The 16666-nt window shown below is 41.9% G+C and overlaps 1 long non-coding RNA gene and 1 other non-coding gene across 2 annotated transcripts; both read right to left on the bottom strand.

Annotated features, from left to right (window-relative positions):
* Window positions 1–10990: 10990 nt before the first annotated feature.
* On the bottom strand, window positions 10991–13651 carry LOC131237992 (uncharacterized). Its single transcript, XR_009167470.1, has 5 exons — window positions 13459–13651; window positions 12524–12599; window positions 12232–12311; window positions 11558–11635; window positions 10991–11226 (listed from the first exon to the last, which is right to left on the bottom strand). It is a non-coding gene; the product is annotated as an uncharacterized LOC131237992 (long non-coding RNA).
* On the bottom strand, window positions 12757–12827 carry LOC131223580 (small nucleolar RNA Z267). The gene has a single exon (XR_009160560.1). It is a non-coding gene; the product is annotated as a small nucleolar RNA Z267 (small nucleolar RNA).
* Window positions 13652–16666: the final 3015 nt, after the last annotated feature.

Here is a 16666-nt window from a genome sequence, read left to right as displayed (position 1 = left end):
ATGTTTTATCGCTGGATTGTTTTGGCGGTTGTTCGATGTCATCGAAGGGTGTTCGATGACATTGAACGGTTTTAAGCAGAATTCCACGAATCCACGAGATTCTGCATAATTGACTTCCTAATTCGTTTCGGTTTCTTTCTAAAGCTATATAAAGCGGTATAAACGGGATTGGGATGTATTCTAAGGCATTCAAAGGGGTAGAGCAAGGTTGAGATTCAAGGTTGTTTGAATCGGGTAAGCTTTCTCTCTTTGTAATTTCTACTTTCATAATGAAGATCTGTCGCTTTGTGTCGTGGTTTTTTTTCCAAAAGGGTTTTTCACGTTAAATCTTTGTGTTCTTTTGTATTTTCGTGGTGCTCTTGGATTGCTATCCTAGATTCATCTCTGTGTGATTCCGTCGTCAGAACCCCAAGAAGTGGTATCAGAACATTCATTGGGACATTGATTTGAATATGCAGGATTAACATCAATGGGAAGCACTATGTATGATATTGAGAAGTACTCAGGGAAAAATAACTTTGAGTTATGAAAGATCAAGATGATCAGTTCCTTAACCAAGCAAGGTGAGGATGGTGCTCTCAAGGAGAGAAAGCTACTATGACTAATGAAGAATAGAATACTCTTGATAAGAAAGCCTTATCATCGATTCGTTTATGTCTCACGGATGAGGTCCTCTATAATGTTTTGAGGGAGAAAACTGTAGTTAGTTTATGGGCGAACTTAGATGATATTTATGCTAAAAAATTCATTGAGAATCGCCTACACTTAAAGCTATAGTTGTTGGAGATGTGGAGGCCTACATTAATAATTTTAATAAACTGATTTGCAAATTGCTGGACATGAAGGAAGTGATCAAAGTTAAAGATCAGGCATGTATATTGTTGAATACTCTATAGCCATCGTATGAGTCATTCATGGACTCATTGTGCACTCGAAATAAAATCCTAAATGTGGATACCATTATCTCAGCCCTTCAAGAGAAGGTCATGAGAAATATGAACAGTGGCTTGGGGTCATCTTCTGATGCATTGTTTACAAGGGAAAAAAATACTGAGCGAGGTACAGGATCTTCAAGACCTAGATCCAAATCCGAGGGCAAGGGTAAAGGAAAACTAAAGTGCTGGAACTATGGGATAAATAGACATATGAAGAAGGATTACACAAATCCTAAAGTGAAAAAAGAAAACTCATAGGCTTCTTCTAAGGAGACTAATATTGTCACATCTGATGAAGAAATAAGTGGAAGTGATGTTCTGTTTTTGTCTATGATCAGACACTTGTATGATAATCTTAGAGATGAGTGGATCCTTAACACAGGAGCATCATATCACATGACTCCTCATCGAAATTGGTTCGCTAGTTACAACGAATACGATGGTGGATAGGTATCCATGGGTAATAACAATGCTTGTAATGTTGTGATTATTAATGGTACGGTAAGCATCAAGATGTTTGATGGGATAGAGCATAACTTGACTGATGTCAGGCACGTTCCTGATATGAAGAAAAGTTTGATTTCTCTCGATGCACTCGAGGCTATAGGGTATAAGTTCATTGGTTTTGATGGTGTCCGTAAAGTTTCAAAAGGGGCATTCGTGGTTATGAGAGTGCAAATGTATGGAAACCTTTATAGGTTAGTCGGGAGCACTTCAGTAGATGGAGCGGCAACGGCTATTGCACTCCAGCAAATGAGGCGTCTTGAGAGCGTGGGGCCGAGATTTGAGTGTTATCTCCATCTTTTTATGATTAATTATATATTGTATCTTGTATGTTTTCTTTGATTTTATATAATGATGCTATGTTTCCCCTTCCTTATGAGTTATGTCTAATTGCGATGATTGTGTAAATTTTAAGGATGAAATTTTTATTAGGAGGAGAGAGCTGTAAGACCCATACCTTAGACCGTACCATTTCGTAGGCTTCCATGGTCCTCCCGGTCGAATTTCAGCAACCCTCGACCTGTATCTGACGTTTGCGCTCGATCCTAAGCCGAGTCCTGTATGTTGAAGTTGGCTCGACTCGAAACTTGTACCCTAGTGACTGCACCGTCGCCGTGGTTCCGATGTCGCGTCTCGCGTGCCGAGGTAATACCCAGGCCAGGAAATGTAGCCCAACCCTTGACCTGTATCTGACGTTTCCGCTCGATCCTAAGCCGAATCCTGCATGTTGAAGTTGGCTCGACTCGAAACTTGTACCCTAGTGACTGCACCGTCGCCATGGTTCCGATGTCGCGTCTCGCGTGCCGAGGTAATACCCAGGCCAGGAAATGTGGGCCCACATTTAGTTCGAGGAAAACACCGCGCTTTGCAATCCCGAGAGAATCCATCACATCAAATGTCAAGTACACATCACATCACTCCCATTACTCACACTCATCCCCAAGTACAACTACCCATTCTCAAAAGTCAACTTTCCATCACTTCACCCATCCCTCTCCCCATCACTCCATCACTCACATCACCTCTCTCTCTCATCCCTCTCTCTTATTTTTCTCCCAAGCTCCATGAGAGCAACCCACGTCCAAGCAAGCTCCATGAGAGAACTTTGTGTGGCCCACTCCCTACCACTCAATCCAACCCTTCAAAGCCGATCTCAACCGTTAAAATCCACCCCTTGGAGCTCTATATCACATTGGTGGAAGGAGTCTGAGAAGATCAAAGGTGGGTGATTTTATTAATTTGATGATTTGAGGGCCCACTTGTGGTGGGACCCATCTTTATGTATGCATTGTATCAAAGAGGGGCCCATAGTGGCAGGGTCCCTCCACCATCCGATCTCTCTCTCTCTCTATCTCCTTCTTTTGATGGCCCACCTTGATGATATTATTGTCCACACCGTCCATCTATTTGGAGTGTGTGACCCACCTAATGCATGTGCTACATATCCATGCCATCCAGCCACATGAACGTGGGACCCACCTGGATGTATCTGTTGTATATCCACGCTGTCTAGAACGTGGGCCCCACATGTTGTGATTGTTTCATCCACGCTGTCTGTCTAGCGGGAAGGATCCACGTGCTTGTCTATTTGGACAAGCCTGGATGGAAAGAAAATACAAATATCAATTTTATCCAAAAACTATGGTGGGCCACTTATGTGGGACCCACCTTGTGATGTGTCATCTAGGCCGTCCGTCCAGTATTCTTGGACGTTGGACATTGGACACTGGATGTCCATGTATATGTATAATAAAAATAAAAAATTAAAAAAAGGAGAAGAAGATATATATATATATATATATATATATAACTTGTGGGTCCCACACGTGAGGACCCACCTTAAATATGTGTTTTATCCCTACCGTCCAGGTGTCCTGGAATGGTGGGCCACACCATTATGTATATGTTTTATACCCACGTCAGCCATCCGACTGATGGGCGTGGGAACACATGACATATGTGTTTTAATCCATACCGTCCATCTATAATGAGGGTAGTAAGTGCGGTGGGGCCAACCGTGATGTATGGGTTTAATCCACACCGTGTAACCATGGAGCCCACATGATGTATCTGCCTCATTCCTGCCGTCCAAGGGCCCACATGATGTATGGGTTTTATCCTCGTCGTCCATCTCTGGACATGGCCCCATCCTGATGTATGTGTCGCATCCATACCATCAAATCATTTGTAGAGATTGTTTTATGGCATTACACTAAGAATGAGATAGATCTAAATTTCAGGTGGGACCCACTTCAGATGTATGTATTTTAACTCCACACCATCCATTTGGACGATGTATATGAAGTCCATTGGTGTGGCCCGTGGATGCGGTCCACTTGATGTGTATAAGGCCCATTAGTGCGGCCCATTGATGTAGCCCACTTGATATGTATTGGCCCATTGTTGCTGCCTATTGTGATGTATTTAAGGCCCATGGGCAAGGCCCATCATGATGTATTTTTGACCCATGTATGGGGCCCACCTATTTGTATCTTTGGCCCATGTGATGGGGCCCACCTATTTTATTTTTGAAGCCCATATGATGAGGTCCGACTTGATGTGTATAAGGCCCATTAGTGCGGCCCATTGATGCAGCCCACTTGTTGTATTTGAGGCCCATATGTCGTGGCCCATTGTGATATATTTCCGACCCATGCGATTAGGCCCATTGTGATGTGATGAGGCCCGATACGATGTATATGTAGCCCATGTGATTCGGCCCATTATGATGTATATGCGGCCCATGAGTGAGGCCCAACGTGTGTATATGAAACCCATGAGTGAGGCCCAACATGTGTATATGAAACCCATGAGTGAGGCCCATGGTGATGTATATTAGGCCCTTGTGTGAGGCCATGGGCCTACTATATGTTTGGCTTTATATAGGCCATTCCTTGGGAGTAATGTTGATTAAATGTCCACATTGATGGGCAATGATAGTTAAATGTCCTCATTGTGACCTTCCCTTAGGCCTTGTTAGGCCCATTCTCACCGATTATTGATTCCGATTGTCGAGGCCAATTGCCGTGGTCGATTCCGATTTCGATTTGTCGAGGCTTATTCTGATTGCCGAGGTCGATTCTAATTGCTGAGGCCGATTCCGAATTGTCGAGGTCGAGGCCAATTCTGATTGCCGAGGTCGATTCGGATTTGTCGAGGCTAATTCTGATTGCTGAGGCCGATTTCAATTGCCAAGGCCGATTCTGATTTGTCGAGGCAGATTCTGATTGCCGAGGCCGATCCCGATTTGTAGAGCCCGATTTCGATTGCCGAGGCCCATTCTGATTTGTCGAGCTCGATTCCGATTGCTGAGGCCGATTCCGATTTGTCAAGGCCTATTCCAATTGCCGAGGCCAATTTCGATTTGTCAAGGCTGACTCCGATTGCCGAGGCCGATTCTGATTTTTTGAGGCCAATTTCGATTGTCGAGGCCGATTCCGATTTGTCGAGGCCAATTTCAATTTGCTGAGGCCGATTTTGATTGCCGAGGCTGATTTTGATTTGTCAAGGCTGATTCCGATTGCCGAGGTGGATTCCGATTTGTTGAGGCCGATTCTGATTGCCGAGGCCGATTCCGATTTGTCAAGGCCGATTCCGATTGCCGAGGTCAATTCCGATTTGTCGAAGCTGATTCCGATTGTCAAGGCCAATTATCGAGGCTGATTCTGATTAATCGAGGCCCATTGTTGATGCCCATGTGATACAACCCACTTAATGTATATGAGGCTTATGTGATGAGGCCCATTGTAGTGCGTTTGAGGGCCAGGCGATGAAGCCCATGGTGTTTATATTAGGCCCATGTGAGAGGCCCATCGTAATGTGTATTAAGCTATTGAGTAAGGCCCATGGTGTTGTATATTAGGTCATTGTACGAGGCCATGTGTCCACTATATGTTAGGCTCTATATGGGCCATCCCTTGGGGGCAATGTTGGTTAAATGTCCACATTGTCAAGGCCGACTGCTGATGTCAGTTATTGATACTGATTATGAGTATGTGACAGCATAGCATCATGATACATGCCCATATGCGTCATCTACATGTTTATTATGAGATGTGATTGACCATTGCATATGTCATTGGGCAGGTTGTTATGAGACTCCCTGATAAGCGGAGGTTATCTCACATGAGCGCACGGTATGTGCAGGATTGATGCATTACTGGATTATATGACTCATGCATCTTGCATTGTGTGTTGAGATCACTGACGCCCTAGCAACATCAAGGCCGTAGCCTCTACAAGCATATCGTGGATGGCCAGGTGGGACACCGAAAATATGTTATTAGCATCGGGTTGCCATAAATGGCCCTGGGTGAAAATTTCTAAACCCTCTTTGTCACGCCCCGACTCGGAAACCGGGCTCACAAAATTTTCGATTGCCGAATCCGGCGCCGACAGCCTCCGTAGAACCCCATTCTCGGATCCCGGCACCCATTCACCAGGTTCCGATCCTGGGATACTACAAGGAGGGTTTCAAATCATCAGTCTGATTCATAATAAGCATAACAAAAGCATAACCCACAAACAATAAGCACAAGAACACCACCACAAAATCCACTATGATAAAAAACTTTTTAGTACAATGCGACAGAAAGGGGAAATACAATGTAACAAAAGGAGCAAAACTCCAGAAGCTCAGCTGCACGCTCCAACTACAACGAGACTATGGCTGCGACTGCGTCCTGGCGTCACCTGCACGCATCAATCGTGCATAAGCTTATAGAAAGCTTAGAGGGTGGTGTAAGTATGTGCGCAATATAAACGTGCTCAAAATGCAAGGTCAGGATAATGCGGAATCATGGTGATGAGCACATGAATGCAATCAGCCGTATCAAGGCTATGCGGTGCAAGATATGAATGCTATCGGCTATAACACAGCCATGTGATGTGAGATGCAACTCAAGCAGGCCAATCCTCATCATGTATCAGTACAGTTCTCATTCAGGATAATCACCGGGGTTCAATACACTCCAAATGGCACTGTCCGTCTCCGGGCCTCACACCAAGTGAGCGTAAGAAACCTCACTATCCGCCCGATCAATAGTCCGCCAATACCTATCCAAGACGTCGATAGCGGACCCATTCGCGAGCTGGTCAAACTCAGCCTAGTATTGCCCCCTACCCTCGGGCGAGTAAGGCCACACTCCTTTCCAACCGACCACGACATAGTGGGAGACGCGGCCTCCTGGTATTCGGCCCTCATGCGCTCGTACATCCACTCGGTCTCGACGTTGGAGTCATCCTCTGGTACCATCGGGTTTAGGGATTTTCACCCAGGGACATCTATAGCGCCCGTATGCTAGAACCAAAGTATTTTGAGTATCCAATCCTGCCAACCACGATTCGTCTGTGGAGGCTATGGCCCTGGTGTCGCTAGGGCATACAAGAACTACAATCACACAATGCAAGTGCATGAGTCACACTACCGTCATGCAATAGTCCTGCGTAAACCGTGCGCTCATGCAGGCAACTCCGCCTATCGGGGAGCTCGTAATCTGTCGAAGGCATATGCTATGATCAATCACTCCTCATACCACCATACATATGATGCGTATGATAATAAATCATGGATCTATACTAAACATGCATATAGGGATGGGCTCTGCGTATCATAGAGATGGGCCTAGACGGCCTGCAGAGTATAAGTATGGACCTATCAGTGGGCCTTAAGGAGTGTGACAATGCGGACATTTAACCAACATTATCCTTACAATGTGGACGTCAAACCAACATTGTTCCCAAGGCATAGCCCGCCATAAAGTACCATTACACAAACCATAGGAAATCACACATTGCAATGGACCAATATACATCTCATTAGGCCTCGACCCATAGTTCTCAGATACATCAAATGGGCCATCTCATATGGGCCTTATATAAATCAAGTGGGCCGCATTAGTGGGCCTTATGTACATTGCAATGGGCCATAACCCATGGGCCTTTAAATACGTTAAATGGGTTGAATCACATGGGCCTTATGTATATACCAAGGTGGGCCTCAACAATGGCCATATGGTTGAACAACTTGGATGCAACACATGCATCATGGTGGGGCCCATAGAGGCCCACCATCATATATATATATATATATTATATAATATTAATATATGTAAATATATATAATATTATATATAATAATAATATAATATTATATATATATACATATATATATATATAAATATGTATTTATGTATATCCACACACACTCACACATGTGCACACACACCCACATGCATACACACGTGCACACACACCCACATGCATACACACGTGCACACACGTGCACACTCACGTGCAGCAGGGAGGGGGTCCCATCGTCCAGGAGGACGGTGCGGACGAACACATACATCAAGTAGGCCCCACCGTCCGTCTGGACAGTGGGCATGTAACACATGCATCACTGTGGGTCCCATGTGAGGCCCACCATAGCGTTTATCTTCCATCCAATCCGTTCATAAGGTCACACGGGCCAGGGTGAAGGGAAACAACAAATTTCAGCTTGATCTGGAACTTCTGTGGACCCAGAAAGGGTTTCAATGGTAGAGTTCAATTCACACTATTTCTTGTGATGTGGGCCGCTCGAGCGTTGGATTGGCCTGATTTTTAGAGGGGGGTCCACGTCAGATAGTGGCCCACCAAATGGGCGGTGTGGATACAAAATATACATCATGGTGGGGCCCACGGTCCATTCGTGGGTCCCTGCCTCTTGGCCGCCAGCCCGTGTAAAAACGCAGCAGCGTCTGCTGCTGTGTCAGTGGCAGCGGGCGCTGCCCTTATATATATATATATATATATATATATATTTGAAATCCATGATCTTGGGGTTTTTCGAGTGCGGGGCCCACATCAGGTGGATCCGTCCCAACTATCAATTGCTGGGTCTCAAAACAAACCCAACGAGCCCAACATTGGGTATTTTTCGAAGTACAGAGATGGTAAGGTGATTTTTGACGGTAAAGAAGTTGTTTTCGTATGCTCTGGCCCACCAAAAAATTGGATTAGTCCCATCCTTAGGCTCAACGCCTAAAATGATCCCCTGAATGGGATGGACGGCGTAGATTAAGCACAAACATCAAGGTGGGACCTGCATGAGCGGTCCGCCCCAAAACCCAAAGAAATTTCCCTTTTTTTTTTTTTTTTTTGGTTCAGCCAACGTCGACGTTGGACGGTTTTGGGCAGTGACTATACAAGGTGGGCCCTGCTCTGGTGGACCACCAAGGATGAATGGTATGGGTTCAACGCATATGAAGTGGGCCCCTCTTACCGATGGCTTGGATAAACCACATACTTCATGGTGGGGTCCATCCAAGTGGACCACATGGCCACATCATTATCATATGAAAGAAAATGAAAAAGAGAGAGTGAGAGAGAGAGAGGGAGAAAAAAAAGAGCGGGACACACGTGTGATGGAGGGACCCCGACATTATGGGCCCTCCCTTGCATCCAATCATACACAAAAATAATCAAAGTGGGCCATCGGCCACATCTTTGGGTCTCAAGTGAGATCCACACCATTGATCGGTAGGCCTCACTTGGCCCATCATAAAAATATGAAAACTAGCCTATAGGAGCACCCACCGGTTGATCTCTTCGGTCCGTTGGAACGCCAATGTCCTTGTGCTTCACTTTGATGTAGAGGATGGGAGATGAATGGCTAAGATGGAGGATCTTGGGAGAGGGAAAGTGGGTCACACAACACTCTTTCTCACACTTGAAAAACCATGGACGTGGGATTTTTTTTTTTTTTTTGTTGCTTTGAAAAAAATGAAGGAATGAAAAATAAAGGAGAGAGGGAGAGATAAGAGAGAGGGAGAGTAGCTTAGGTAGGTAATGATGACTTGTAAGAGAGGGTGGCTAGCATTAAATGCTTGTAAGAAGGGCTAAGGGTAGGGTGGCTAGCCATAAGTACTTGTAAGAAGGGATAGGGGTAGGTAGGGTGGCTATAGCCAAGGTAGGGTGGCTATAGCTAGGGTAGGGTGATGTCATCGTTCTCATAATTTCCTAGAGATTGGTGCCACATGGAATAGGTGGGCCCCGCAATACGCGGTCCATGGTCATTATAATGCATGGTCCCCAACTTATGATCTAAGCGTCGGTTTGACGCACAAGACGCGGCGTTAGAACCGCAGCGACGGAGCGGTCGCAATAGTATAAGTCTTGGATTAATTCGACTTAAATTTACAAAATACGACTTAGGGTTATGTGCAAACGTTGATTATACGTCGCAATTGCTGGAATTCGTCGAGAAGGATCGCGGACATCGACGGAATAGTACGGATTAGGGCATGGGTCTTACACTCTTGGTACCAGAGGACGCCCCAACATCGAGACCGAGTGAATATATATGAATGCATGAGGGCCGTATACTAGTAGGCTGCGTCTCTTACTGTGTCGTGGTCGATTGGGAGGGGTATGGCCTTATCCGCCTGAGGGAGTAGGCATAGCTAGGCTGAGTCTAACCAGCTCCTAAATGGGTCCACTATCGATGAGCTGGGCCGATATTGGTAGGTGGTTAGTGAGGTCTCTTCCACTTACCCAGTTGTATTATGCGCTTGATGGGGCGACAAGCTGGCATAGAGTGTACTAGACCCCGGTGATGATCCTAGAGATATACAGTACTGATACGTGGACTTATTGAGCAGAAGTCGCATACTCATTCATTCATCCATTCACTATCCACTCGGGCTGGTAATGCGCAATTATTTATTACGTGTACCTTTGCAATGGTCAGGATTTTGGTTGGAGCGCTCGACTAAGCTAAGATCAGGAGTTTACCACATTGAGTCTGACTATCCAAATTTAGGTATGGGACTGGTTTGGATAGAAGTCTCTTGTGGTGGACCTCGTAGCTTGCGATACTACGTACTATCATCCCGACCTCACACTCCAGCTTGGTCATTTCATTCGCATCGCATATTGCATTACATCCACAGCATATGGCATTTTGGGTTGTTATGTTTCTGTACTTATATGGCCTAGACGGACTTAGCAGGATTTGCACATTGCATTGCATCCATAGTATATGGTATTTGGCTCTCTATGACTCCTCATTTGCATAGCTGATCTATATTGCATACTCTAAAATTGTATGACATATGGATTCACTACAAGAAAACTGGCCTTTACCGGTAGTTAAAACCGCAGGCAAATCCTTTGCCTGTGGTTAGCTAATAGCTAGTAAAGCCTCGGTCAGTAAAGGCTTTACTGGCTGTCAGGACCTTTACTGACGGTTGTGCTAGACGGCGCTAAATCGTCAGTTTTTTGTTAGACTACCAGAAAATTGGTCAAAGCTATGGATAAAATCCGTAGCTAAAGATGACTAGCCCACAGTAAGACCATAGCCATTGGTACCGTAGCTCTTTAAAAGTTTGCTATGGATTAAATCCGTAGCTATAGATGTCACGGCCACCGACAATCCATAGCCATAAAGAAATTCTTTCTTATCAAAAAGTAAAAAACAAAAAAGAAAAAGAAAAAGAAAAAGAAAAGAAAGGTGACCCACATGTATCCTAGTTTTTTTTTTTTTTTTAAACACCAGTCTAAGCAGCTAACATACCTTGGTTAATGTCAATGATCTCCTTGTTGCCAATGATTGCCATTGTTTCCAAGGGACCGGTTTCTTCTATCGATCTTTGGTGAGCTGTGTAGCAGTAAAAGGCATCAGCACCAGTATTTCGGAGTCCTTCAGCAGGTTCAGGCCCTCAATGATATTGAGGTTCACCACCTGTGAGCGGAGGTTCTCTATTTTGTCTACCAGAAGCTCAATCTTCTCATCATGGTCCAGAACCTGCGCAAAGGGAGATTTCAATGGGTTTCTGAAATTCCACACATTATGTTCTGAGAAAATCTAAATGGCTGATTTGTGAGTCCACATATAATAAATAAATAAATGTCGGATCATGTCACAGACTCAAGACATTCCGACTCAGAGTTTAGTCAAGTCAGGAATGAGTTCTTCAAGCACTCCTTTGTCACCAGGTTCTACAAAAACCCAGTGACTGCCTGACCCAAGTCTGCATTGAGTTGATTATACGCTTATGAGTAATTGATCATTATAAAGTTAGAGAAAGAAAAAAAAGTTTTAGGAAAAAAAATGAGAAAGAGCAAAATAAGCTTACCATCTCTAAAGAGTTACATTCCAACAGAGAAGCACAAGGATAGAAGCAGAATTGCCAAATCAGGTAACCATACTTGACCTGACCAATTCCAACTAGAGGGTCAGCCGAAGCCCAATCCAACTTAAAGAGGACCTAGCTGCAATTTTATATTCATGAAGAAGTAGCACACATTAGCAGTTAAAATTAGCTCACACTCCAAATCACCATTCATTGTGTTTCAGACCCTCCAAACAATGATTGTTGATTTGTCGGGAAGTTGTCCCATGCGGTCCCACTTTGCAATGTGGTGAAAACAAGTTGGTTGATTCTAGAATGTGATGAGACATGTTCAGAGTTATTTCAAAGAACACGAGATACAGATATTCTTATAGAATTCTATAAATACAAAGTATCTACTACATAGCTTGTAATGATACACATATGATAAATTACAACTTTTAGCTATTCAGAAATCTAGATTGTCCTAATTGCTGACCCAATTGTAGATGAAGCTATACATCACTATCAAATCTTGTGGGTTTGGTGGTATCATAGGTCCCCACAAAAGAAAAGAAAACTAAGGGAAAAGCGATATAGCTTTTGATTACTTGTTGTCCAACAAAGTCAGTGAAAACCACCTCATCTTTAATTAAAAAACAATCAGTCGGTGGCCAAATATCAAGTTATGAGCTTACCAAGCAATATCAAGAGCAAATCTCAGAGCTTTAGAAGGCTATAGACGTCCTTTCTTTTGAAGGTAATTCGCCAAATATCCCTGAAATCCACCGAAGTACAAGAATCCATATGGTTTAATGACATACATAAATGTTACCTAGACAATGCAGTCTTCAAAATAATATTTTAAGTGATGCCATATGTATTATCAACATCGATGTAAACAAGTAAAATGTATGGGGAAACTGTAATAGAGTGGAATTATGGGACAACTCAAAGAAATAAAAAATTTTAGACACGAAAGAACACTACCAAGCGAACACACTTCTTGCTGTAATTAACACAAGAAGACAGCCAAGGCAAACTGATAAAGCCTTTTCATGAAAATCTGCATAAAAGGCAAACAAATCACGGGCACAAATATTTCTAAAATAAATGTGAATTGTTATAAATAGAGTTCTAGTAATAAAGCCTCTATTCTCTAAGTTGAAAGCAATCATCTGAAATTGAATAGAGAATAATTAAGGAAAAAATAAAGATAAATAGACGTGCCTCTGATCATATTTTTTTCATAGTTATAACTCAAAAGTATATTTAAAGCCATCGTAGGCACTTCAAATAATTCAAGCACGAGCTTGGAAATATCATCCACACCCAGATCCATAGCTCAACTGGCAGACTTAGTGGAGATACCTCGTTTCAACACTTGAGGTCTTGGTATCGATCCCTAGTGGGGGTGGCTAACTTGGAGTGTGTGTACTGACATGGGTGTATACTAACAAGCTAACACCCCAAAACAAAAAATAAAATAAAATAAAATAAATAAATAAATAAATAAATAAAAATAAAATAAATCGAAACAAAACAAGAAATTATGATTCAAAAACAAGACATAATTTTCCAAATTATTAAGTCTTGTGTCCTTGCCTCTTGGATCTCAACTAAGAATGAAGTTCATGTTTCATCTCATGGCTGCTACAGAGTTCTACAGTAAAAAACAAGCACACATGTGTAAAGAAGCACACAAGTACAAAAGTACAAGTTCATGTTTCGTCTCATGGCTGCTATGGAGTTCTACACTCCAAAACAAGATAGCTCATAACCTTGCGAAGTTAAAACAACAAATATGTCAGCCTCTTTGTATTCCTCTTTCCCCAAAAACTTCTCAGTCTTGCTTCCATCAATTTTCAAATAACGTTCAACAGAAAATTTTATTGGGGTGCTGTCATAAAGTTCCTCATACTTACACATGGCATCCATAAAGCATGATGCACTTTCATACTGTAGCTTCTGTGCACTTGAGATATTCCCAATTGCATTGCTTACAGAAGGGAAGCAGTCTAGGGACAAAGCAAAAAATCAGTTATCAGTCAAATGTATAATCCTCTTAGCATTATATCATTAAACAAAATGCAGACAGAATTATGAACTTTACCCCCATGAACTCTGATTAAGTCATCATCTGAGTCAGACTCCTGAATACTTACAGAGTCAAACCAGGATTCCTCTTGGCATATTACTGCAAGCATAAAATATTTTAGAATCAAGCCTCTACTTCCACTTTCAATATCTTGGGTCAATAATTCATAAAGTGGAGAAATTGAGAAGGATGTTTGCCCATAGAATTCTAACATTAAAAAATGGAGATGTGCCCTTGGAGTTTTTTATGATCGCCGTGTACCACTCAAACTGAAAGAGAAATTCTATAGGATGGTTATAAGACCAAGCATGCTTTATGGGACAAAAAGTTGGGCAACTAAGGAACAACACGTCCATAGGATGTGTGGCACTGAAATGAGGATGTTGAGATGGATGAGTGGCAAGACAAGGAATGATAGAAATAGAAATGAATGAATTAGAGGGAACTTAGGGGTATCACCATAGGTAACAAGATGAAGGAAAGTACACTTAAATGATTTGGTCATGTGCAATAGAGACCAAGGACCGCAAATAATGATAGAAGTCCTTATGCATTGGAATCACCATAAAAGGGCATATAACATGAATTAATAAGATCCCATTTGATGAATGAATGCACAAAAGATACCAATAAAGCATTCAACAATGATAATAAACTAACTTTATGATGGAGTATAACCTTAAAATTGCACTTATTAGATAATCCTAATATTTCCTCGAGTTACCATAAAATGTACAATTTGAAAGAAAATGGAAAGTAGCTGAATTTGGTAGGCCAAATCAAAATGTTAGTATCTTATGATCTGCGTGATTGCTAAGCTACACCTAGTTCACAACAGCACCTAGTTCAATGCTATTTCTATTCAATGAATGAACTAACTCCCACCAGATCGAAAACAACATATCTCTTCAAAGGAACAATCAAAAGTGAGATTCAACGCTCAATTAAATGAAGTGGAACAAATTCATAGGAGTAAAACATTAAGTTTCAGTAGATAAAGAGATGTTTGCTCACTACTTCGGGGTTTTAGCGCCACAGGCACCTCCACATGTGGCTATACACGCTAACTGGGCACGTGCATATGACATCCAGGCCATGTATCAGGTGGAAAATGGTGTAGATTATCTAGCCAAAAGCCAGTCCAAAAAACCACTCAGGACAGCCACAAATGAACAAAAACATTGGACAGTCGTTTTCAAGGCCATCTATTCTGCCTATTCCCGAGCAGTTGGCCTGACAGTTGAATAGCTTGAGCTTCTGGCGAGATGATCTACATTGGTTCACACGTGATACACAGATAACATTTGCCAGGTTGGCATGTGGAGCCCCAAATAGAGGTGCATGTGGACCAGTGGAGGATACATGAGGGGTTAGCAAACCTCCAGTCTCAGGTATGCTGATGGAAGTTGATTTCATCATGCATTGAGGACATAATGTTCTTGCATGATTACTTGCTGATGACATGAGATTCAACTTGGCATATAAAGATAATAGATACAAACATTGTCCGAGTCCTTGAAAAGCCCACATGATGACAGTTATAAACAACAATGTAAAATTCGAAATCAAAGGGCACTTTCTACCAATTATCTTGAAACCAGCACTGATAGTTAACAGCAAAATTAATCCAGTTCAATATCTGCACCATAAAATAAGAGTAATCCACCAAATTTGGCGAATGAATCATTGAAAGATAAATGATAGACAACAAGGAATTATTCCAACAAGAATGTTGTTAGTGAATTATAACTGTTGGTATGAATGTTGGACATTAGTATGAAACAACCAACAAAAATCCTACACATTCTATTCAAATTTCAACCAATGGATGGTGGGTGAATTCAGTACACAATATTATGTGTACGTAAGTATCTCAATACTAACTCATGCAATGATGATGATGATACCAGTATCTCCAATGCTGCTGAGGTCCTTGCAAATACTTGAGAACTCAGCTGATGGCATCTTTACAATGGCATGATACTCTGCTTCTGGAATTCCAAGATGCTTGCTGTCAATGTCCATGAGCTTCATCTCAAAATCAACAATATTATCTTGACCTTTAAAAGTGACAAAACCCAGATCAGTGATAAAATTCTGTGGAAAATGCAGAATTTCAATCATCCTTTTTTGGCAAGGCAGTAAAAAAGAGTTTACAAATAAACCAGAATGAATAAAATAGATTACATACAAAATAAAAAAATCTAAAATGAACAAAAGGAATTTGCTAAAAGACCCAATTTATCCATCCATTTCTTCTCTTCTCAACAATACAGCAGTCAGCATTTTCATTTGTTTCAGCATCCCTCGGTAAAAAAGAATACAAATTCCCTTAACTAAAACAACCCAAAATAAATATATAAATGACAATTGTGCTGAGAGTAAACAGATTAGTGTAATTGGGAATAACTACCAAGAAGAAGATAGAAATATAAAAAAGAAACACAATGATGACAGAGGACAATAGGTGATGGTTACCTTATTGAGAACCTCAAAGTCCGATGGCTGTTTAGCCATTGAGTAATACTCCTGCATTGATTGAAGCCCAATGCATATGAATATGGAAGACCACCAATATTCAAAGTTCAAACATGTTAAATGTACTTCCTCGTTGTCATACAGGTGCCAGAATTTTGACCCAAAATACCACTACAATGTCCTCGTTTAGATTCTTTTTAAATTAACTAGGAAACAAGTTGTTAAAAGAACAAAACGATCTTCAACCATAAATGACATTGGTCAGGAATATAAAAACATTGGTTGGGTAGAGTAGTACAAAAATATGCACCAACAATTAAAATCTATGTATCTAACAGGTGAGAAAATTTTATTCAATACAAAATTCATTCCACACTTATAGTTTTCTAGTAATAAAAACACTCTAGATGATATCAAGAATTAAGGGTCAAATACGGACAACACAGTAAAACATTTAAGGGATTAAATTCAGTAAGAAATTGATGAAAGGAGTAGTCCATATTCAAAGCAAAGGTTCGGGTGTGGGCTTCATGCATGATCAATCGATTAGAGGGATA

Source organism: Magnolia sinica, chromosome 1 (genome assembly GCF_029962835.1).
Source record: "Magnolia sinica isolate HGM2019 chromosome 1, MsV1, whole genome shotgun sequence".
NCBI classification, from domain to species: domain Eukaryota; kingdom Viridiplantae; phylum Streptophyta; class Magnoliopsida; order Magnoliales; family Magnoliaceae; genus Magnolia; species Magnolia sinica.
This window is presented reverse-complemented; position numbering and strand designations above follow the sequence as displayed.